Source organism: Prinia subflava, chromosome 2, assembly GCF_021018805.1.
Source record: "Prinia subflava isolate CZ2003 ecotype Zambia chromosome 2, Cam_Psub_1.2, whole genome shotgun sequence".
Lineage (NCBI taxonomy): Eukaryota > Metazoa > Chordata > Aves > Passeriformes > Cisticolidae > Prinia > Prinia subflava.
The window spans coordinates 46846615-46870973 of NC_086248.1; the positions used below are offsets into that span (position 1 = coordinate 46846615).

General features: G+C 39.4%; 1 long non-coding RNA gene across 1 annotated transcript in view; it reads left to right on the forward strand.

The window, feature by feature from the left end:
- LOC134546752 (uncharacterized) overlaps window positions 1-23758 on the forward strand; it is a 100160-nt gene extending 76402 nt beyond the window's left edge. Inside the window, exon 3 of the long non-coding RNA XR_010079254.1 lies at window positions 15554-23758. This is a non-coding gene — a long non-coding RNA (uncharacterized LOC134546752). The remainder of the gene's footprint in view (window positions 1-15553) is intronic.
- The last annotated feature ends 601 nt before the right edge of the window (window positions 23759-24359 follow it).

Here is a 24359-nt window from a genome sequence, read left to right on the forward strand (position 1 = left end):
ACACATTTAAGGCTGGTATGTGCAACTGAGGTAAGAAACCCTCCTTTCCATGGCAGTATCACAGCACACAGCAATGACAAGCTCGGTAAGAAACAGTTCATTTGCAGTAGCACAGCTTTTTACACTGCATTATCAATATACCGAGGCAGATGGCTTCTGAAGACATTGTTTCTGACACTGTCTTGTTTTCAGGTACATTACCTGTTAGGAGATGCTACAAATGAGATCCTTAGCAAAATGTCCTGTGTCAGTGTGTGAGTAGTGAATCCAGCTGATTTTTATGTTCCGTGTGCCACTCCAAGTTTTCACAGTCTTCTCTGGCCTCAATTAGGCCTCTCCTTTCTTCATTTTTCACTAAAAATGCCTGAGCTTCCCATGTAATAACCTAGGTTTGCCTATTGCATTATGCTCTGGCCCCCGAAAATAACCCTTCAGATTAAGTTACTACACTAGTCCTTTTAAATCAAGTTGCTGTAGGATGGATAGCTGTTGGCCATAGTAATGTGTTTCCCTTCTGGATTTTGAAAATTGAGAATATCTTGTATGGAAATGCATGTGGAGCCAACACTCACTGCTGTTTGCACAGTGTGTGGTGGTTATTTAGATACCTGAGGGCAAGTAACCTTATGAAAAAACTGTGCTGACTGTCTACATGCCAGTCCCCCTGGACCTGCTGTGTCTTGATCTCATTAAAGTATCATTTAGCTTTCATTAAGGCATAAAGAAAATACAGGAGTGGCTGTCAATCTAAGTCTAGTGTGCAATTCCGGGGCCAAATCCTTTTCACCTCACTGGAACAAATTATTCCACTGAAACCGGTGAAATATTTCTGTTAAGATTTGCTCTTGATCAAAGTACAATGACCTGATACTGCTACTAATTGAGCTTGTCTCTACTGAACCTCAGCAAAGTTCAACAGACGTGAAGCTGTCTTCTTGCAGAGCAGTAAGTACACCCTCCTCACTGCAGAGCTGCTCAGGCCTCAGGTGGGTGAGTCTGAAATGATGGCTGGCCCTATTGATCTAGTTTGCTTTAAAAGGAACAATGGATGACTTCTGAAATCATACTTTGTGATCTCTTGCTCTCCCATATGTCCCCACAGGAATTCACTCTGCACACAGCCTGACACCAAAGCCTTGCTCGCAGACAGCTGAGGTATCGAGTGGAAATCATAAGTAATGGCAACTTATTTTACACTGAGGCTTAATGTTGCAGGGGAAAACAAATCTATTAAGTAGTCTTCTAGTGAAAAACGAGAGCTGGCAGTTGCAAGGTATTACAAGAGGAAGCAAGTAAAGCATTAAGCATTATCTGATCTAGAACTGTTACTTCCTTTTGCTTGTTGGTTCTGACAAAGTGGTTAATTATATCAAAGAGCAATTTTAACGGAGGAAAATTCTAGTGACATCAGACACGTAACTGAAAGACATTCCGGCCATTTGTGTAACAAGTTGGATACTATGCTGCAAAGAGTTTAATTTGTAGGGCATTTGGATAAAATGAAACTTAATGCATCATGCATTGTACATCCACACGCATTAGTGATTTGGACTGGAGAACTGCAATTATTCCCCAAAAATTAAAGATTCCCAGTAGGTATGTGTCATAAACTTGCTTTGATGAAGTCCCTGCTCTTTGAACACATTGTCCATGGCTACTGCCTATAGGATAGAGAGGTGCATAGTGAGGTGCATTATGTATTATGCTACTCATCTATTTGAACCATTTGAATCTATTTCTAAATGATTTCTTATGTGGTAACCAAGCCCTGATGAGGTCTGACAGCCTTAATGCTGAGTGCTGGTCAGGAACAAATAAAGGTTTCCTATTCTGGACTGCTTTCAAGTCAAAGACTCATCCTGTAAGTTCATCTGTTCCAGTGTCTCCAGCATTCAAGCAAGACTCTAAAGAAATTGCTGGCACACAACCCATTTTAGGTAAAAAGCAAAAAAAAAAAAAATACAGTGAGTGACATGAGAAGAGATCAATGATAAAAGCATGGACTGATGCATTGGAAATGAGAGAAATGTCATGGATGAAATTCTAATTCTGTTGAAGTTAATGAAAACATTGGCACTGATTTAATTAGGTCAGAATTTCATCAGTCTCCACAGTTCTTACTAAAGAATCTTGTTATTCCTGACTGGCAACTTCTTACAAGCATTAGTATAAGAGTGGACATTGATGGGGCCAGAGTACAGATCTTTCTGAAGAATGTGCTTTGACTATCAAGGGTAATCTAGAAAAATATAAGATATTTGTTAAAACAAATGGAAAAAAATGAGGAACTCAAGCTTCCCCAAACTTATCTTTCTTTGGCTAAAACTTGGTGATTAATTTGGCAAAAAAAGGTACTTGAAAAGATTGATTTTGAAATTTTTCCAACAGAACAGTTTAAATTAATAATACCATACTGAAATTTTCCTCCCATTTATTGTTTTTAAATATGATTTAATATGAGAAAAAAATGGTATATTTAGTTTTGCCAGCAACAAAATATATGTGTTTATGTGTGTGTGTACATATATATACACATATATGTACACACACACAATACATACAAATACAATTTTGAAAGATATATATTTTGTTTTATTACTATTATAATCACATCCTTATTGGCTTGAAGTGAGGGACTTAGGGCATTACAAGAGCTGCTCACATCATAATATCATTTCAGGACACTTGAAGGAGATAGAATACAGAGCCTGGCTCTGGCCTAGCTTTTCCTCTGACCTTAAAAGTTCTGTTGGGTAGGAAGGGTTTGCCTGCCCTCTGAACAGTGTTTCAAGTACTAAGCATTTAAAAAGGGTTTGGACTTCACTGTGAAAATCTCTTCTGATATAGAGCAGGGGGGTTTTGATAGAGTGAGCATGTTTTGACTGCTCTCGTGGCAAGAGAGGGTCACTTTCAGATCTTTTGACTCCCCCATATGGTCTTTTCTACAGCAGTGTCTGACCTTACTTGCAAGGTTCCTCATGGACATAAAGACCAGTTTACAATTCCCATGGATAAATTCACTGGCGCTAGTCCTAGTGCAGGTGACTACACCTTTGAGACAGCAACAGAAATTTGGATGTGTAAAGAATCTCCTTCCTGTTCTGCTTTTGTCAGCACAATGCTGCTCTGGGACACTGTACATTTCTTCAGAAAGGTTTGGCAATTATACGTAATACCTTATAGTGTGACTTCTTGACGACCCACTCCTATTAGGCTGTTGATGCAGTGCAACTTTTTAAATTAAATTTATTCAGAAGAGATTAATCTACCTTTGAATTATACAGCACACACATATGATAATAATAAAAGCTGCAGGATAATTTATTCACTAGTGATGCAAATGGGAAATGAACTTTGTCTTCCCTCCACTCTTCTGCCAAACAGGAAATACTGGTGGGTGGACTGAGCTGAAAGTTGTCTCTAGTTTGAATAAGTGGAATTTGGAGAGCTTGTGAAAAATTCTTCAGAACTGTGTTTGCTTCTTTTTCTTCTCTGATCCCTGAGAAGACAAATTTCTCAGCAGTATTTATGTGAGTATGTGATTTCTCATAGAAATCCTCCAAAATGTGATTTGCTTGAAGGACACCATTCTCTTCAGGCTCAAAAAGCCAGCATCTGCCTAGGCAGTGTGGCTGTGTCCCATGGGGCCAGATTTTTGAAATCCATTTTGAGATGTACCAGGAATTTGAGAAAACTCATGCTGTTGCTATGCATGTGACATCCCTCTGCCCAGACTGCCTGGGAGCTCAGTGTTGGTTTCCAGGGCTGTCAATCCAGCAGCTTTCACCAGAACTAAAGTGACCTGAAAGAATCAAAAGAAAAATACTTCTATTTTTTCAAGAAATTATTTGCAGAGTGAAAGCTAATTACTTCAAATTCAGACATTAATCCAAACCTGTAAGTTTTAGCAAGAGTACAATGTACTTGCTCTTTGTTGCCTAAATGAATGCACATATAATTTTTTTTCAGTTCAAACACAGATGAAGTTCAGATGTTTACTTGGAGCTAGTAATTTCAAATTTAACCATGAAAAGCAGAAATATAATCTTCTATTTCAGAGAGACTGACCTTTTTTTCCTTTAGTACTTGGAAAAACACTCTATAGCAAGCTGCTTTTAAGGTTTGGGTATTAGTTTTATAGGCTTCATCCCTCCCTTTAAGGACTGTTTGCTCAAACATCTATGAAGTTCACTGAATAGCTGATGAAAACTGATCATGCTTTGCATGGGTGCTGTGTAATGGGTGAGTTTCACAGTAATGGGGTGCGATTCAGTAACAGGCAGGTAATTCCTCCTTTAGCTTCCTCTCTCCTGGGTGAAAGCCCTGCACGTGTATGTCCTCAAAGCCTACCCTGGGCGTGGAGCAGGCTAAGCGTGTCTCACAGAGCAAAATGGCATGCCATGCAAGATAGTGTGGAAAATCTCATGGAGGATTCATTGGCACAGACATCTCAAATGGGACCAGTCTGCAGTTTGGGGCAGATGTGGGGAGGAGTGTATCTTACACCTAACCCTATCGATAAAGGCAAATCAGCTGCTGTCCACGGAGAGAGAGGTGGAGGCATTCCTTCCCAACTGAAAAACAATCAAAAAAGAAAACAAACAAAGGGAAAAAAGAGAGTAGGCAGTGTTTATCTGGCTGACCTCGAGCGCCCTGCTGCCCAGGGCCCCGGGGGGGAAGCACAGCCAGCCCTTGGAGGATGGCACCCAGAGCAGCAGCAGCGGCTGCAGACAGGCGAGGAGCGCCTGACTGACACATGCCCGTCAGGGTGATAAACCCGAGAGGGAGGTTAAATGTGTCCCCACGACCAGCTTCTCAGAAGATAAGAGCATGCCCGGGGGGACCATGACTAGATTTAGAAATTCTTGGAAGCGAAAGCTGAAGCAGATAAGGGGCTTAAAAGCAGAGCTTTGCTATCTGCGGGTTGATCTGGCAGGTGTACGGGGCACAGCACTGCTGCGGGGTGCCATTGTTGCACCGAGATAGGGCTGGGTGACACACGAGCAGCTCTGCTCTGTCCCACCGCCTTTCACCGGGCCCCTTAAACAGAGAATCTCCGACTCCTTTCCGAAGCCTCTCCTGCCTTCTGGTCTACATTCTCTCCTCTCCTCATCCTGCAGGAAGGCCCTTTCCTCCAGATTTGTCACTGCTGGCAAACGCTGTGGGAAAACCCCAAAGCAGTGCTTTTCCCAAGAAGGGCCATTAACCCTTTGTGCCCCTCCCCCCCCCCATTTCTTCCTTTTAACACTAGTCCGTTCTGGATGTTTAAAACATGATATAACCACCAATATTATTTTCTGGATGAAGCTGTAATTTTCTGCAGTCAAGGATGTGTAAGTGCTAAAAAAAGAAATGTTAAACCAGGTTGTATTTTTTACTCTTGCTTTTTAGAAACTGCTGAACTTTAAAGTGATTTTTTAAAATTTCTTTTCTGTTTCTTAAAAAATTTTATTAATGAATTATATACCATGTGGGTAATCCTGTAGAAAAGAAAAAAAAAAAAGACAAAACAAAACAACAAAACCTTATCCATTTTCTGAGCAGCCTGAAAAGTGAAAAGCAAATAAAAGCATATCCTGTTCCAGATTTCCTCAGGGAAAATCATATTCGGGAGAGGAAGTTAGAAACAAAAATATGAACAGATTTACTAAACATCTTTAAACTGCTTTATCTCTTTGGCAGATAAAAAACAAAACAAATTTTGCATTAATAGATGCAGATATGAGCTGAAAATATGAGCTGGAAATCTGAGAATGAGCTTTTGAGCCTTCTCCCCAAAGACTGATGGCTCTGTAAGTCATGCTGTCAGAGTTGGATCAGTCCCAATTGTCATGTATAGAAACTAGAAGTCACACAAAGTCCCATAAATAGTGTTGAGCAAGGTGTAATCTTGTAACACAGATTAAAGGTTTAAAAAAGAAAACGTTAAGTGATAATGTTAAGCAACTTCTTAAGTACTTTTCTTTAAAGATTATACTTGACTTTGCTATTCAAAATATGGAAAGTGTTCATTTAGGTCAGTGAATTTTCCAGGGATCTTTGCTGAGGTAAAAACAAATCCTCAATAAATAAATGAAACAGACAAATTTCATGCAAAGGTAATCTCGCAATGTTTTAAAGAAAAGAACTTTCAAGAATTAAGTGTTCTCCAAGTTAATTATTTTTCAGGGATTCAGAAAATTCCAGAGATGGGAGGAATTTGTAGAGGTTTTTTTTCTTCCATCACTAGTCCAGGTGTTATCAGTCCCACAGACATCTGTCTAGCTCATTTTATGGTCTTTCTTCATGGAGTCCCTCAGGCCACTTCAGTCACCAGAGCTTCATTTGCCTTGCAGTCCACAAGGTTTTCCTATCGTGCCCCTGGGCTCCTCCCTGCTCTTAGGCAATGGGACTACCTCTTGTCCTGCCTGCCACAAAAACAGACACAGGAATAATTTTTTACTCTGTTCCCTCTTTCAGGGGGGAAATTTTTGTTCAGCTAACCTGGATTGTGCTTATTAGTATTACCAAGTCCAGTTTCCCTGGTCTTGTCTCTCAGGTTGTTCACTTGACCAATCCCTAATCATTATTAGTGAGTTCTTCTCAATTTTGTCCGAGGGATTCATATTTTTGTCTTGTTTTGCTCCATCACTAATATCATCAGTAAGTGGATAGACCACTTCAGATGATTTTCAGGCAACATCTCTCTTTATACAATATTGGTATGGGTTTGTTTCTTTTGCACTAACAAGCCCTTTTTGACTTATGCTCAGATTCCAAATAACAACGACACAAATCCGTTTTTTTAGAACTGTACACATTTTAATAGTACTTCTGTGCACTGAGAGCAGTCTAATTGCCCATCAAAATGAAGGCACAGCACAACTGTAAAAGTTTGAGGAAAAATGATCAAAAAAAGTTTCTCTGTGAAAATCAACTAATCCTATTTGGAAACTTATGATAGTATGAGGGTATCTGAGAAGGGCGTACAGTTGAGGTCTGTCATATCACAAGTACCGTAGAAAAGGGGAAGATAGACTTCTTTTTCTCTTTTCCAGAGTAAGAACTTGTGAAAATCAAATTAAATAGCAAGAATCAGATTCAAAATCACTAGACATTGTTTGTAATGTGCTGTAAAGTAGAGTTCCTAGTATTTGTTGCCACAGTATGTTTTGGATAGCAGAAAAAATATGCTGGTTCAGAAAGGCAACCAAACAATCCACAAAGAAAAGTATAAGGAGATCACCCCCTGCTTAGACACTCCTTGAAACATAATATTTTTTTAACTATTCTTTCCTAGGGGTCTATCTTTGACCACTTTTATAGACAAAATACAGCTGGCTGCATTTTTTTGTTTTCAGTGCATGGAAGTACTGCCAGAATGTGGCTTTTCAGGTATAGTTCCCTAGTCTGATAAGGGAAATATTGTATAAAATAGTCAAAATCATATCTAATATCAGGATACATCTATTGTTTGTCCTTTTTTTGCCAGATCTGCTACCCTGTCAGAGAAAATACTGATATTGGTTTGATAGAATTTGCTCCTGAAAAATCCATATGTATTACTATTCATCACTTTGATTCCATTTATATGCTTGTAATAATTTATTCATTTAGCTGTTCCAGTACGTTTTTTGAAAATGAAATGGAGTAGATATGTCTGTGGTTCCCTATGCCTTTTCTTTTTTGTCTTCCTTGAAAGTAGTTGCCACATCTGCCCTCTTTAGACTTTTCACCTTTTTCCATATTTTTAAAATGTAACTACTAATGACTTGGTGATTCAACACAGCTGCTCTTTAAAAATATTCATGATGACAGTGTGTTAAGGCTTGTCAATTTGAAAAAAAATCTTTCTGATTTTAGACATGACTTTCATACTTTCTATGAGCAATATCTCAATACTTCTCATCTCAGTTGCCTTGTAGATCAATTTTTTCATTTCCTCTTTTCTATAAACATACTTATAAATTCAGCCATTAGTGGAACATTATCTATGTCCCTACCTGCTACTCTTGGCACAGAATATTGCACTTTTAAGCTTGTCCTTAACAATCTGATTCTATTTCCCCCACCTGTATACTTTGCTGGAGTGTTTAAGATACGTGGACACCTCATTTGGCAAAGGTAATTCCTTGCAACGCTTCATACCTTTCTTTCAGAGTGGTGTAATTTATGTTGGTGCCCTTTTCCAGGAGACCCCTACTTTTCAACCCTTTTTCTTCATTGCATATTCTTTCAAAAGCCATCACAAGACAGTTTGGTGAATTTTTTGTTGACTTTGGAGTTCGTCTGTATCATCATTCCACTGGACCACAAATGCTTCTGCATACTGAGTTGCTACAGTGGTTGGTCCTTTCTATTAATGGGAGCTGTGGCAGAGGGTTGGTAAAAAAATCTTCATTTTTTTCTGAGTAACAAGCAGAATAACAATTTTTAATTCAAGGAAATATGAGTGCTCTCTTTGAGTCAGGCCAAACTAGCTATGCACAGGGCTGGAAGGGGTAACTGCAGAAAGGCTGGGAAGCTCTCATCCCTGAGAATTACTCATGAGAGAAAAACTTAAAGCTGGAAAAAACAGATTCTCTTTACTTTTGATTTTCCACTTCTCTCTGTTTTTACAATTCCTTCTTTGCTCCAGTGTGCATTTTCTCACAACTTTTCTGCTGGGGTTGTACTTTTATGCCCATAATATATTCACTGTCTCAGTTACATCAGCATGTGCCAGGGCAACGTACCCAGAGAAGCTCATGACAACAGTTACAGGACCTCAGATAGTCTTTGGTGAGCTTTTGTTAAATATTTTTTTCAGATTATTAGAATTGTTTAAAACTATGTTAAGTTTCTTCAAAGCTGTCTACTTCAGAGGATGCACCAGCCTTTTCAGAGCTCTGAGCATTCCAGAGCCAGATGTCTCACAGCAAAATGTTTTCTCAGCTGGGTAGGAAATCAGTGAAACTGCAGAAAGCACTGGTGGGAATAAGCAGCCTCAATGATACACTTATATTCTGATTTCACATGGGAGAATGGCACAAAATTCTGAAGTATGTATCTCCATCTTGCTACTAATTTACCTTAATAAAATCCAGTTCCAAAAGAGCCAATGTCAGTTGACAAACTTGGACTACAGAGCGTTACAATATTTTATTCAGAAGTTATTACAGCTCATCCTGCTTCCAATCATACATTTGTACTACTTCAGGATAATAAATTAATTTTCACTCTGTATTTGAAATGATACTTACAAATGTCCAATTGTTGTTTCTACTGCAAGGAATTTATGAAACTGAGTTGTATCAGGCCTGAAGGATGACAAAGACATTTAAAGTAACAGTGATTGGTTGTGAAAAGGTATTGAAAAAGGAAAAAAAGTCCTTATTCACTTGTGGTGGCTTCTGAGCTGTGTCAGTGTTTATCCAATGCTGAATTCCCTGCTTCAAAAGATCATATGAGTTAATACCACTTATCAGTACATTTACAGAAAGTTGTGAGCTGGAGACTGAAATTCTCTAAAAAAACCCAAGGTAAATGTTGCACAGAAACTTTGGTGATCAATTAGCACAGGTTTCTTCTATAACTGGTGCCCTGGTCTCTCTTAGAGGTGAAGCTTCAGGACTGCAATTCGGGCAGTGGCAAGAGGGACAAAAGAAGCAGGACTTTCTACCAAGAAACACCTTGCATGTCTGCCTTTTTTGTCACTGTGTGTCACGTTTCCTGGAGCAGCATGACCTCCAATAGCAGCCTGGTGTTAAAGTGCATGGATGGAAGTGGGGCCAAGGTGAAGAAGCTGAACAGACTTCAGACAAAAGGACAAAGACTATTTTTGGGGTAATGAGAGAGTGTGGTCTGGCTTTTGCACTGGACTTGACTAACCTTTTTACACTGATCTTAAACATACCATGAAAACATCCCATACAGAGAGGAAAACAACTATTTTCCCAAATTTGAAAAGAAATAAAATGCAAATATTAATGGATTTGTAGACTTGATTCAACTTTTCCCATTCAAAATCCGTCACATTTAAGCTGACTTCATTTGTCAGGGTAAGACCTCAGAGATTAGCCTTGTCATGTGGCTTAAGTACGTGTCTAGGAGTAGAAATCAACATTTTCAGTTCCTCTGCCTCCCAGAAAACAAACAAAAAGCAAAGCTAGTCGTAGAATCAGTCATAGAATCACAGAAACATTTAGGCTGGAAGAGACCTTTAAGCTCATTGAGTCCAATTACAAATTTATTTCCACTATTTTTTCAAAGTTTTACTTCTAATGTTTCTGCTCAGTATTGGAAGCAGAAGCCTTGGCTATGAAACACAGATAATCTATCACAGAAAGTTGTAATGTTTCATAGGAAAGCACTCCGTGCCTTAGCCTTTCTTGCAACAGAAAAATTTGTCTGGTATATATGATCACTTTTGTCATGGCTACAGCCATTATGAGTAATGCTGCATTTATAGTTATGGCCTCTGGGTAGCTGGCTGAGATTAAAATTAAATTTTTGGTAGGGGGAATTACCTGATTTTACAAATACTTGTAGATATTGACCAAAGCCATACACTGCCATTGAAGAGAAGTCTTTTCCTAAAGATCATTTGAGAAAATATGTGCCCATGACTTCTGCTGGCTACAGAGACAGGAAAAACAGCATTTACCAAAAAATTTTTCCTGTGGATCAACACATCCTCTGCTCACTGCTGTGATGGTACCCTAAAGGAAAGGCTCATAAAAATAGCACCCTTTTTGATGTCAAGTCTCCAGGTCTAGCTTACTTCACCTGAGGGTCATTCTGTGACCAAGCCCAGGCTGACTTAACTTTTTAATTGTTACTGACCAATACTGACAAGGTATCTATACATATACAAGTCAATAAAAGGTAATACTGTCTGGTACTGAATCCTGGGCACTGTCTTTTCCTCTATGCACCTTCTTTACTTACTGTAGCAACATTTACACAGCTATTTCTAACCTGACTTTTTTTACTAATCTGAATTCCAGCTGTATGCTTGTCACTCTATAGAGCCAATGGTGTTCTATTCACTCTGTAGAGGTCTTGTGTAAGCTACTAATGTCTCCTGTCTTTGTAAGTAAGATTACAAAAGTCTCTGGGAGTACTGAGCATTTAGACATGATAGGTCCATTCAGCTTCCCATTTTAGTTTCCTGGCCTTTTGGCCTCCCAACATATATTTTTGTTCTTTCCATTAAATGCTTTCCTTGAGGTTTGACTCAGAATATCATTTTGTCATCTCCTTCCTCTTTGTGTCGGTACAAATCCCTTTCATTACTTCTTCCTTTGGCATCAGTTAAGGTTGCTCTTGGGCTGGAAAATCAGTTCCTGTGCATGCTGTAATCTTTTCCAAAGCCCTTGCCATCTCTCTCCTTCTACCTCCTGTCCTTCGGACACCAGTTCCTGAGCAAGGCTCCTGGGAGCACTGGCTCCTGGTTCATGGACAGCTGGCAGCAACCTTCCATCAGGCTTGCTTCATCATTTTCAGCTCCAAATTACCTTAAAAGAATTTAGCCTCCATATACCTTGCTCCTAATATTACTTTCCTTCACACTCATCTGTGCCATTGCCAAAGGGATGTCATGTGGCCCCCTTTGGAAAATACAGTGACCAGCACTTTTCCAATTGGAAATTAAATGGGAGGGAGGTAGAAGCAACTGAGTGGATGGGGAAGGGGTGGGGAGGAGATGGAGGAGAGGTGGGCCATTTCCTGATTGAGATGGGAAAACGCATTTTTGGTCCCTCTTCTTCTGCTAAGAGGTCTGCTTGGGATATTTGTCCTGTCCTGAAGTAGTTTGGATAGGGGAAAGAAACAAATGAGGTGATGTGAACCTTCAGTCCCAGTAAAGATGAGGGGCCAGTCCCTCAATATGGGAATCTGGGATGTTGCTCTGTGACTGTGAAGGCACAACTGCTTTAGCTGCCCTGCACAGCTGAGCCTGGACTGAAGCCAGGAGCAGCCAGGCAGGGTAAACCCTCATGGAGTGGGCTGTGTTTGCCCTTGTGTCTGCCAAGCTCTAGCTCTTGGTATTTCATCCCTGTTTAGATTTTAGTAGTGTGAGATAAGGAATACAAGGAAATGGTTTTGACAAAAAGTTGACACAGAAAAGGCAGATACAACTTCTCTTTATTTTCCATAACAAAATTTCTTCTTTCCAAGTTTATGTGGCTTTAAATATGATGTATGTACATAAAAGGTGTTTAATAGGAATTAAATCAATTTAAAATACATACTTTAACCACCTCTTACTTTTCATGTTTTGAAATGGATAAACTTTGTCCCTATTTTCCTCAGCTCTTGACAAGGCCCAGCCCAAGCACAGTTCAGCTGAAGTGGTGAGCTGAGGAAAATGACACTGGCCAAGCTTGGATACAAGCCATGGCCACCCATTTCCTATACTGATGCTATAGCTCTTTCCTTCCTGCAGGCCAAAGGTTTGCTGTTGTTGGTTTCACGTATGTGAACATCTACTACATGCAGATATTTTTACCTTTTACCACTGACATTGGAAAATATGTTTTTCTATCTGTGATCTATTCTTTTAGCCAGCATAGACTGCTGCAGAGTTTGGCAGCAAAGCAGCAACTGCATTAGCAAAATTTACAATGCATACAAGTGTAGATGTACAGCGCCCAGCTTTTCCCTTTTCCTGAGGGAAAACAGGCTGTCCTTCATCCACCCAGATCAGGAAGGGATCTCTGCTGAATAAGGGGAAGGATTTCTTCTTTGTGGGTCATGGAAGGGCAGCTGGGCTATTTCTGCCTCATTAGTCAGTTCCTCCTCTTTCCAAACTGATGCCAAGGGTGCTTTCTCTGCAGGGAAGAAAAAAGCTTCAGAGCACATCTTCCAGCTCACTAGCACAGAAAGCTTTCCATGGGGCCTCTGGCTGGGAGAGCAATGAACAGGTTTTGGTGGGAAAGAATAGTGCACGTGGAGAAAGGGCTATAAAGATGTCTTGTAATGTTGTGCTGTCTTGGTGCCTTCCTGCTCTGTCTCTCAAACTCCAGCTGTTAGTTCCTGCAGGTTTGTGAAATCAGAAATGATGAGTATTTCCAATCTCTTCCAGTCCTCACCACCAAACAGCCTATTTAAAAATAAAGCATTCAGGAAAAAAAAAAAAAAGCCTCTTCAAAGGAGATTGTTTGAATAACATGTCACATTCCTGTCCCTGAGCAGATGGTGGTGATCTGTTCAGTGAGTGTATGAGGTCTAGCTCATGGTAGTGAGGAGTCAGCAGGAACAGGAGCTGGATGCCAGTGTCCCTGTCACCCTGTGTGGTGGTGTCTGGGAAGAGAAGGATGCATTTCTTGCCCCTTTCTGCCACTGTGTGCAGACAAGGTAGAGGCTGTGGGTGGCTTCAGAGCTCTCCTCACCATTGTGTACTCTATCACGTGTATCCCCATCCCAGAGGAAAAAGATCTGCCTGCTGCCCCCTGCCACCCCCTCCTCCCACAGGCCACAGCACTGGCAGGAGATCCTGCTGGGTGGTTGGTCAGATGGGCCCTGTTGCCCAAATCTTGTAAGAAAATACAGGGAGGCAGAGCTGAAGCTGCCAGTGCCTTGGCATGCCTTTAGATAGCTCTGGAATAATAATGTGGTGTTAATGATGTTAAAAAACAAACAGAAAATTAAGAATTTAATATTTTTCTTTTATTTACATTTATTTTAAGATACTTTTTATCAGGGATGCTGACCAAATAGATTCCATTCAGAGCAAGCCTAGCTCTATTATTTGCTTTTCATGGACCTGTAATCTAACTGTTCTGAAGGCCATAAGAACAGCTCTTTGAAGACCACTGATGTCAAACCACGCCTATTCCTTAGACAATAAAAGGGCCAAGCTTGGTTGGTTTTCACCCTACACTCAACCAGTGAAATCTCCGTGGAGCAAAGAGAAAAATGTTAGTCATTCTTGAAGGAGGAAGCCCTTCCACAGAAGAATGGGGTAGCTGGGCAAAATACTTAATTTTAAGAAGCCAGTGAACAGTGGTGACTATACCACTGGTTTTATCTCAGCTGGCTCCTATTTTACTTGAGTGTCACTGCAAAGGGTTTTTGCTCCATTGAAAGGGCCAAGACCTGCTCCTAAAAGCAGGTCCTGAGGATGTGCCCTGAAGTACTTAACTCTTCTGCATTAGCCAACATTTCTGTATCTCCTTCAAAGCTGCACAGACTGTTATCTCTGCTGTTACCTGGGCACCAGATGAAAAGGTATCATGAAGCTTAGTATTCACTGAAGGTAATTTTGTCCATATAAGATTGCTATGAAATACTGGTATTTTATAACAAAATTATTATCACCTTATGCAATTTACAGTCCCAATAGCTGGACTATAATATGATACCATTTGTTTCGTTGGGCAAAATTTGACTTACTCCATCTCCTCTTTGAAAAGCCTCTTTGATGTTAAATTGTATCTTACTGGGATTCTTACAAGACCTTTAATGAAAATATCAGTGAATGCCTCTGCACTGTTGTTTTAACAAACCAGCTTTTCAGAAGCCAATAAACTATGGCAGGGTAGATAATTCCTTTTGCTAACAAGGCTAAATGGAGAAATGTCTCATCATGCTGATTTCTGTGTTTTAATTTTTTGATCATCCAGCTGGTCTGAAATATATCTTCCAATTCAGTGCTGTATTTTTCTTTGGTTCTTATGCTGACCTGCAAGAAAATTGATATTGATTTAATTCTGTTGCTTTGACATGCAGCTCAAACATTCAGCTGATGCTCACTGCTGTGTCTATCCCTCTTTATCTGAAAGTGCTTATGGGCTTTAACTGAAACAGAAACATTTCTAGAGTGCTCTCCAAATGCAGCATCAGTGACCTACTTGTTTCAGCAACATGAACAAGGAAATCTAGTGTCACTATACAGTAAAACACACAGAGCTCTAGTTGCAACGAGAGAGCTATGAAGAGATATTTTATTTCTGTAGCTGTTCCAATTGTAACTCTCATTTCCCCATCTGATTGCTGAAAAATGTTTAGGGATGTGGCTTGTGTGCCCTAATCTACCACTACATCACCTCAGGCTCTCATGTTGCAGCAAAGCTAATTATCATGTTTCCAGCAACACAGCATGGTCTCATATTTGTTTATTGGGGGAAATATAAATATGGCTTTTCAAACAAAAGCCTTACATATATATTATGTCATGAAAAGCCAGGGATTTGGGGGAAGGGATAAGGAAGAGAATGCGAAGTATTTCCTCTTTCCAAGGTTTATAGTTCCTTCAATTTTGTTAGAACCCTTCAGATAATTTTATGCTGTGCTTTGTGTGATATTTTACACCTAGTGAGAATGTGGCACTGATTGTGCAAAGCCAAAGTGAGTCCTCTGCTGTAAGAAAATTACCACAAAGGGATCTTTTTATGCTTGGTAGCTCTATGTGCTGTGTGAGTCTGACCAAATTAAATTTGTATAGGACAAGTGTTGCTGCCCTGACTAAACTGCCTTGATTTTTCTACTGCAAACACTCATGTTCATGTGCAGGCATACTGGTCCTCCCACAATTCACGGCATCCAGAAACCTTTATTTGATGTTCTAATTTTTATTTGTTTAATTTGTTAGCAGGAAGAGATCCAATCAAGATGGCAGCTTGGTTGTTTTTTCTAGTGTGTTCCTGAGCAGACAGAGCCTCGCAAATGCAGCTTGTCACGTACCTCCCCTGGAAGCTCCGTCATTCACATGGAACTTGTGTTTAATATATCCCACTTGAATTATATCAAACATGCTGTTCTCTGGGAGATAATGCACTTATTAAAAAGCATACCAGATTATAAATATCTACTGGCACACAGAGGCTTCTCAGACAATGACAGAACAATAACGACTCGGTCCCTGCAGCTCCCCCTGCATACAAAGCCGGACTTCTGTCAGCTCTCTGCAAGAAAGTCTTTTCAATGGCAAATCACAGATGATGGGATTGAAAGGATCAAGGTACTACTCAGATCCAGCCCCTTGCATTGAGCAGGGGAGGACTCTGTGGTGCTTGATTCATTGTGAGCATCTGATCTCTCCTTCGAGCCTGTGTCATAACTCTCCCATTATTCAAAATGTTCCACCAGATTTACAGGCAAAGTTTTCCCAGGATGTGAGTGAGATTTTTATCTATTTTTCATTACTAGGATGCAGTGTGTTACCTTTTTGGAATCCAGCATGAGAAATTATTTTTCTCCCTGTACAAATTTTCCTACCTCAGATGATTTGATGAGATCAGAGCAGGGTGAATGACAGATGCTCAAGTCCAGCAGCACTGAACCCTATAGGTGGTCCCCATTTGATCCACTGAAGCACAGTGGTTAAATTTATGAGTTTCTTTGCCATTCCTCTCTTCCATTACTACATCAGTTTTCCAGCTGAGGAACACAGAGCATTCCCCATGACCAAATAAGCACCACCACTCCTGCTGTGCTGCTGTCTGACAAACAACCACTTAAGCTACTCAGCAAACAGCCCTAGTGTAGGCTCCACGTGCCTCAGTTAGAAATAATCTCTGAATAATTAATGGACTGGGAAGAATCTCAATTCAGTGGCTTTTCAGTCCCCTCAGAGTGGGTATCACCCTTTCCTTTATTAATATTTTTAAGCTTTGCAATTTTAGCCTATCCTGTTACTAATTTATATTTCCTAAAATAAAGCTTACACACACTTTCAGTATTTCAGTAATATTTAATCTATCTAAAACATGGAGTGATTCATCTATCCAGTAGAAACACATGTGACATTACTTATATAAAATCAGTGCACCCTTTATAATCCTCATTCCCTCCCAACCACTCTTAAAATTACTGAGAAATGTTTCATCTTCAAGTTTGGAATGCAGGTTCAGAAATAGGGCTTCAGATGACAAAATGAAGAGAGAATACCATCTTGTAAAAGTACAAATTTGGGATTAAATGTTTTCAGAAAAAGGGTAATTTCTCTTTCTGTACTGCTTATTTTCACTGAAGATTTTTTTGGGAGTTGAAGAAAGAAATGTGTTAGATAAAATCTTGGTTCTCTATGCAACATGAAGATAAGAGCATGAAAATCAGTTGTGTTTGAAAAATTACACTGACATTTAAGTGTCTTTGTAAACAGCTTGGAGCAACTGTTCAGTTGTGAAGTAACCCTTAGTCTCCCCCATCATTTAGGGTACTGAATTTCATGTGCCATGGAAACCTGCCAAAAAAATGAAGGAGAGTTCTAATCTTTGGCACTAGTTTATCTGTTTGGTTATACTTTGTTGAAAATATCTGATTTTGAAAATTCAGGCTTGCTGCTTGCTATGTGATATAAACCCCTACTTTCCAGCCATGGACCATGCACAAGAGAGACTTCATCCAATTACCTAATGTGTTTACTGACTCTCTTAAATCAGGATCTGTGAATCAGGTTGTGAATTCCTATTTTTCATCAATGGCAATAAAGATTCATGGGGATAGAATCATAGGGAAAAACTCACAGGATCATGTAGACTGGTGCATTCAGCTCTATTGTTGGAAAATAAAAGTTCCTCACTGGTAATAACTGATATTTCATCTGTCACTATTCTCTCTCTTTTTCCTTGATAACAAGAGATATGAATAGTACTGTGCTTTGTTTTCCATCACTGAGCTTGATTAATCAGCAGAAGGAAGGTAATTCAAACTTGAGGTCACATAATTAAAGTATTTCTGAGTAGTACTCAAACCATTAAAGGAAACAAATGTGTCAAAAGAAGCATCAGTATTTCTTTTTAATTTTACAAATACATATAGACATAAAAAATGATATGTTTCCAGTTCATCTTAGTCATCAACACTACATTAAAAAAAATAACTAGTCTGTACTCTCTCAACCATAAAAAAAATATATCTAGAGAAACTAGAAGCCTGACACATTTGGCAATAAATACACAAAGACATTAATTCAAAACTCATTCAATCTTTCTCCCATTACTGCTATCAAAACGTAATTTATGTAGATTTAAACAGTACACTTTAAATATAATATGAACTTGAGAAATACCACTAACATTGAGAATCAGTATTGCTTGCAAGTTTATTTTCCTTTTTTTAATAGTGCTTCTTTTCTTCTTGCCTGAGCTGCCCATCAACTCTGTGTAACGCTCAAAGTGTTGTCAGACAAAGTAAACATGCATAAGTATCACCATCCTACTCACAATCATGAAGGTCTAGGGCAATTTGAATTTTCTTTCAGCCAAGATACTCGTGGGTTCCCTCTTCTCTGTGCAAGCCTCTTTGCACAGTATCGCAGTTTGATGTGCACAGATGAGTGAGAGAGAACTGCTGCATGTACATGGAGTCATAATCTTGGAACTCCAACATCTTGTAGGCTTTAGATACAATGTGTGGATAGGAGTTTGGGTTTTTTTCACAGTCTCTGTGAAATAATGTTGAGATAATGGTTTTGTACATATTCTTGGTGTGAGGAGTGACTGCATCACTGTCATATGTTAATTCGACTCTAACCTGTCTGTTGGAAGCTTAATTTTCTCAATATTTCCCAAAATTCACTAGAGCAAGGGTTCTTAGTCCTTGGAATATTGGTGGTCAAGTGTTTTTGTTTTATTTTAGCCTATGAGTTTAGAGACCAAAACAGTGCCTTTTTAACACCTATGCAAATGTGACTGTGTAATTCTTGTCAGTCAAAGCCAGTGCCAGGACCATGTGTGATGGTCTACAGGCTGGCACAGCCCTATTCCCACCAGGAAAGCATCTCTCCAATCTGCTGTGTTTCTCCCTGTTGTGATCTCCTGGGCAATTGTAACTCAGACATGCTTGTTCAATAACAGATAGAGACAAAGGTGAAGAGAAGGGTAAAGAGTCAAAAGAAGTTAAAAATATTTTAATCTGACACAGAAGGATTGTGCTGCTAAGATTAAGAGACAACACAATCTGAATAACAGAACCTGAGCAGCATCCCTGCCTGAAGGGGAATTCACTCTATCTCCTTCCCAGACATGTATCATGCATGTCGGGTGATATTTGAATTTGAATTTGTCATTTCCTCTCCCTTGTATTTCACTGACAGAGCAAGCAATAATTATGAATATTGTGCCACATAACTAACCATGTCAACTCTTTAATAGCTTTATATCTGCTAGATGCACGAATTCATGTAGGATGTTCTGTGGTATGTAGAGCTGAATTTAAAATTTGTGAGCCAAGGGCTTGGGCAACTCTGTAAGGTTTGATTATGCCCTAATACCATGACTTAAAATCTTTATATTACTATCTTAGCTATACCAAGTAGTAATATTAATAGGTCTTCCACAATTTCATGCTGCCATTTGTGTGGCAATCTTGCTGACGAAAATACAACATATGCTGTCTCTGACCTAACTCTCAAACAGAAAGATGTGCTTCAGTAGATCAGTATGTATCTACCATTCTTGGAATAACCATGATTATTTCAACGAGGCTGATGTAGTAAGAGAAGATAAGTTCACTTAGAAACTGTTCCCTTGACTATATGATGCTTAACTTTTTGAAAAGCTGTTCCAAAATTTGTGCAAGTGCTAGAAGCAGCTTTCAAAATCAATGGCTGTGTTTTCAAATCTTGTGGACAGACTGACAAGTTTATGAAACATGTAGTCCAGAAGCCACATAGATCTGCTCTGTGAGCCAAATAACCTCTTGAAGTCTTTCCCTAGTATTTTTAAAATTCTGGGTTCTCATTAATGGTTTCCATGTTATGCAAAGGGAGTCTGAGCCTTTGCTCTCTCATAATATGTTCATACAGGATGGTGCTGGGCTTGTTACAGCAGATACGTAGAGGGTTGAATCTGGAATTTTGAGTGATAGGAAGATTTAGATGCTTAAATGCCTTGGGAGGTGTATGCTGAATCCTTTGTGTCAAACTATAGACATTACTGTCACAATGCTGTCACATATAAACACAGGATCTAACTCCAAATGTCAACTTCTGATGTTGATTTTTCGAGACTTCACCCATTGATTATATTTATTTGCCACTGGCCCTGAATTTGCTCAGTCACAGTAACAAATCCAGTGCAGCCTGGAAAAGGGTTGAATGAGGAGAGAGAGTTATGTAGTTGTATGTATGCAGCTATCTTCACAGGACACAAAATAGAGTTTTTGTTCTCTTTTTCAGATTATGTGGATTTAACAGTTGCCATGATAGTTAATAACACTTTAACAATGTGCCTACAACATCAGATTTTTTGCACTCGTGTTACACAGGCATGCTTGTTCTTGGTGGTTTGGTGGGCCAGAAGCAGCATGTCCCCACTTTGCTTTACTCCTGCAACTTTTGGCAGCTGGCTAACACAGCAGTACCTTCAACCTGCCATCATGCACTGCTTCCTTATCCTCTCCTTTTTCTCTCCTCCCTCTTGTAATAAAATCAATCTGGTTCTCCTGCCATTAATTTTCATTTGGTTTTGCATAACTTGTATAACTGTTAAGAATTAAAGCACATGCTCAAGCACAGCGGGATGACTGAACCCTGAAATTGTTTCCTATGAGGTGTAAAAATTCTACTGTTCCCTTCTTCACAATTTCATTATTTTCATGTCTGTGTTCCTTGAAAAGAATGTATATATAGGGGTGCAGGATTTTATGGTGGCAATGCTTGGCCTCATGTCTTGATTTGTGGTGTTTTTCTCTAAGGAAACACTGTCTTTCAATGGGCAAATCTACATATTATAGAAAATGCAGGCCTCCACTTTAGAGTGAGGTGAGGCATCCTTTGATGGTGCCTGCTCCCCACTGGTTATAAAAGAAATCTGGGAAAGTAACCTCAATCTCAATGACTCTCTTTAGAACGACATACATTAGGCAAGGCCAAGGGAACTCAGGGTGTTCTCCAGCCCTGGTTGCACAGGCACAGAGCTCCAGTTGCTCCTGCTGGAAGCTCTGGGCTATGAGCCCACATTCAGGCCCCTTTCCCGGGGGACTGGCTTTAGACACAGCCCGCTGGCTTGCTGATTATAATACAGGTGCAGCAGCGGGTCCGCAGGCACACACAGCCCCTGATAAAGCTGCAGCAATTGTTTGTGTTAATAGGGTTTTAAATTGCATCAGGAGGCACAAAAGGTGTCTGAGAACTGGAGACAGAGAGATGAAAGGATAATGAAAATTTGGTACTGTAAAGATTGAATTTTACCTCTTCTCTCAGTGACCTTAACTCTTCGGATGAAGCAACAAAGAATGGGAGCCATCCTATATATTATATTAAGTCTGCAAGGGCTTTGTGAAGCTCTCACTTTAGCCCATGCCCCTAAATATGTTTTTGATTTACATTATGGAGAGCTGTAGAGAATGCCTTTCTCATTTTGATCATGATGGTTCAATCAGATTTTGTTGCTACACAGCGGATGCTTGTAGTGTTTATATTTTCCTGCACTGGCACATCTAATTTAAACAAAAGTAACTCCACATGGTGTAAGGGTATTTCTAAAGGGAGGCTGTCATGGAGAGAAAAGTATTTCTGCAATTTCCACAGAATATGGTGTTGGTGCTGGAGACATCTGGAAATGTATCTCACTCTACATCCAATTTATAGGATCAGAAAGAGATATGACCTACTGATTAATGGGAAATGAGACACTAATTCAATTTTTAAAGAATAGATGTTCAGAGATTTTTTAGATTGCATTACTATATTCATCTGTTTCATTTTGTGTCCTACAATAAAAAGCTTACCAGATACTTTGGTGTGATGTATTTTGTCTGGCACGTTATCTCATCTGATGTCTTGAAGCTGAAGTCATTTATTTAGACCCCGGGACTTAGAATGAAGCTAATCTCATTTCCTTAGACCACTGCCCACTGCTGCAATGTTATAGGGATCTAAAAGCTCTGCAGGTAATGTATATACAGCACTCATTAGTGACGCTGAACAAATTGATGTGAACTATAATTCTACATGTCAAACAGCACTCAACAAATAAGCACTTGCAATAAATATGTCAATTTCCATAATTCTCTAGTTTTAAAGAGTCATTCAAACATGTATCCCAGGACAGCACTTTCATGTTTTATCAAGTACGCTTGTTTGTGTTTGGAGCGCGATTTTTCATATTTTCCAGAAGAGTTTTTTTTTTTTTATTCTCAAGCAGAAATGACAGGGCTATAGATAAGGTAGAAAAACCTAATTAAGGACCGTGATAAAAGCCATATGATATTTAATAAGTGTTTCTGTTTTTCTGTCTATCCAAGATTCTATTTTCCATAAATTATGTGATAAAATATTTCTTCTGCTTGCCACAGAAAAGTATAATAAACCAAAATTTTTGAAAAAGCCTGCTTTAAGGCTTTCCAGGCAGTTAGCCTTGTCCCCATGTGCTACACTGACAAACAAAATGTGACAACTTTGCTTAAATTAAATTCTTCCCTGTGATATGGAAACATGAATCAATCAAAACTGAAGTGATGGGGATCACTATTATGCTGGATGTAATAAGGAAAAAAAAGAAAAGGCCCTATGTGAAAGAGAAAGGAATTTGTTCCACACTGACAAGATGAAAAGCAGGTTTGAAAGCTGAGCCTGTGATAAGGGAGAGCTTCCCCAAGCTTTTTTGCAGTTACCCAAGGACATGCAGAATAGTGACTGTTGAGTGTCTGAGCATTGTGTGTGACTGCAGGTGTCGTGGGTCTCACTCTTTCCTTCTATACTGTCATTCTTATAGCCAGCAGGAGAGTTGCACTGCATGTGTAGCTGCAGTGAAAGTCAATTTCTGTCCAAACTCTGTCACTCTGGTTTGACTGGTGGATGGAAAGGTGAACAAGGGCTGTTATCTGCATGGAATTTTCCTGGGAGGAAGGACAAAGAGATGGTTCCAGGCACAATTTTTATAAAATTTTAGGAAGCCTGACCCAAACCAGGCTTTGTGAAATTGTGGTAAAGTGTTCACTTTAACAACAACAACAAAAACAAAACAAAAACAAAACAAAACAAAACAAAACAAAATAAAAAATAAATCAAAAAAACCCAACAAAAAAAAATTTAAAAAAATCACAATTTCTATTCAAACATAGTATTTGTCAGCATAGTGAAAAAAACAGTCCTTCTAATACTATGGATATATTGATTTTTATGGGAAAAGTTATCCAGTGAAAAAAAGAATGTCTCTGTTAAGTCAAATGAAATTTAAATTCATATTAATTTTTTGGAGGACTGACTAGCTTCATTCTGCTTTCCTGTTTCTGCTAGGATTTCTGGAAGCTCTCTTTAAGGCACTAGCACAATTCTGGAGTCAGGATGTCTGACTGGGTGATGTGGAGAATGTAGAATAACTTGCTTTGCTGAGTTAGAAATGTCCTGCTTATTTTGTGTGTCTCTAGTCATGTCTGGGGATTTCTCTTGCCATATTTGTCCAGTCCCTTGAGCCCTTGAGCTCCTGTAAACTTTGAAAATCCTTTGGCAGAGTGATTCTTTGCTCTCCTGTTTCTTGGTTGCTCTCTTCACCAATCCTACTAACCTGGTTGGATGTTCCCTAGTTCTTGAATTGATTATTCTTGCTTTATTTTTGGTGTCATGTGTCCAAAACAGAGGATTACATTCCAGAGAGCTCCACACTGGCAGCAGGCCTTGCATCAGTGAGCTCATGGTTATCCCCATCCTGGGTGTACGTGGGGCCAAGAGGGCAGGGAGAGGTTGGGAATGTTCCAGACCTTTGCACTGGTGTGGAGTGAGTGTCCTTGGCCCCACACTGACACAGCCCTCTTGCCTCCCTCAGCCCTACAAACAACTCTGCAGGCATTACATCTGGAAGTTCAACAGTCTGTCCACTACCACCTCTGCTTTTGGAGATGATGCAACAGAAACTTATGGGTGTTACTTGAGTTCAGAAAAAAATGCCTAGATTCACTGCCAAGATGACAAAAAGTGATATAGAGCAATTTTCAATCTTTTTTTTCCCCATTTCTCCTTTCTGGAATATTTTGTTTGTTTTTAACTTGTCAGTCCCTCTTTTACATTTGCTTGATGATCTTGCCTGTTGCTTTAGCTTTTCACTCCTTTTGCCGTGGTCATTCTCCTCAGGTGTAGTGAATCATTCCATAAAGCACACTGTCTTCCCCACTTTTCTGCAGTGTTTTCTTTTATTTCTTCACTTCCAAAAAGGAATTATGATTAACCATTCAATTTACACTACATGATATGGAAGTCCACTTACGAATCAGATCCAAGAGTGCTTTTTGTTGCTGCAGATGTTGTCTTTGAAGGATAGGATCTGGAAGGGTAACAGAGTAATAATATCCTTTGTATTGTGTGCAGCCATTTAAAGGATCTGCTTGGTTAATGACTTTTGTGTCGCTCATTAAGTGCTACTAAAATGTAAAGCTCCTGTAGAAAAAACAACTGCAATGGTCAGAGCCTACACGAGGTGGCAGTACTGGTATCACATTGGTTTTCTTTTTTGGGG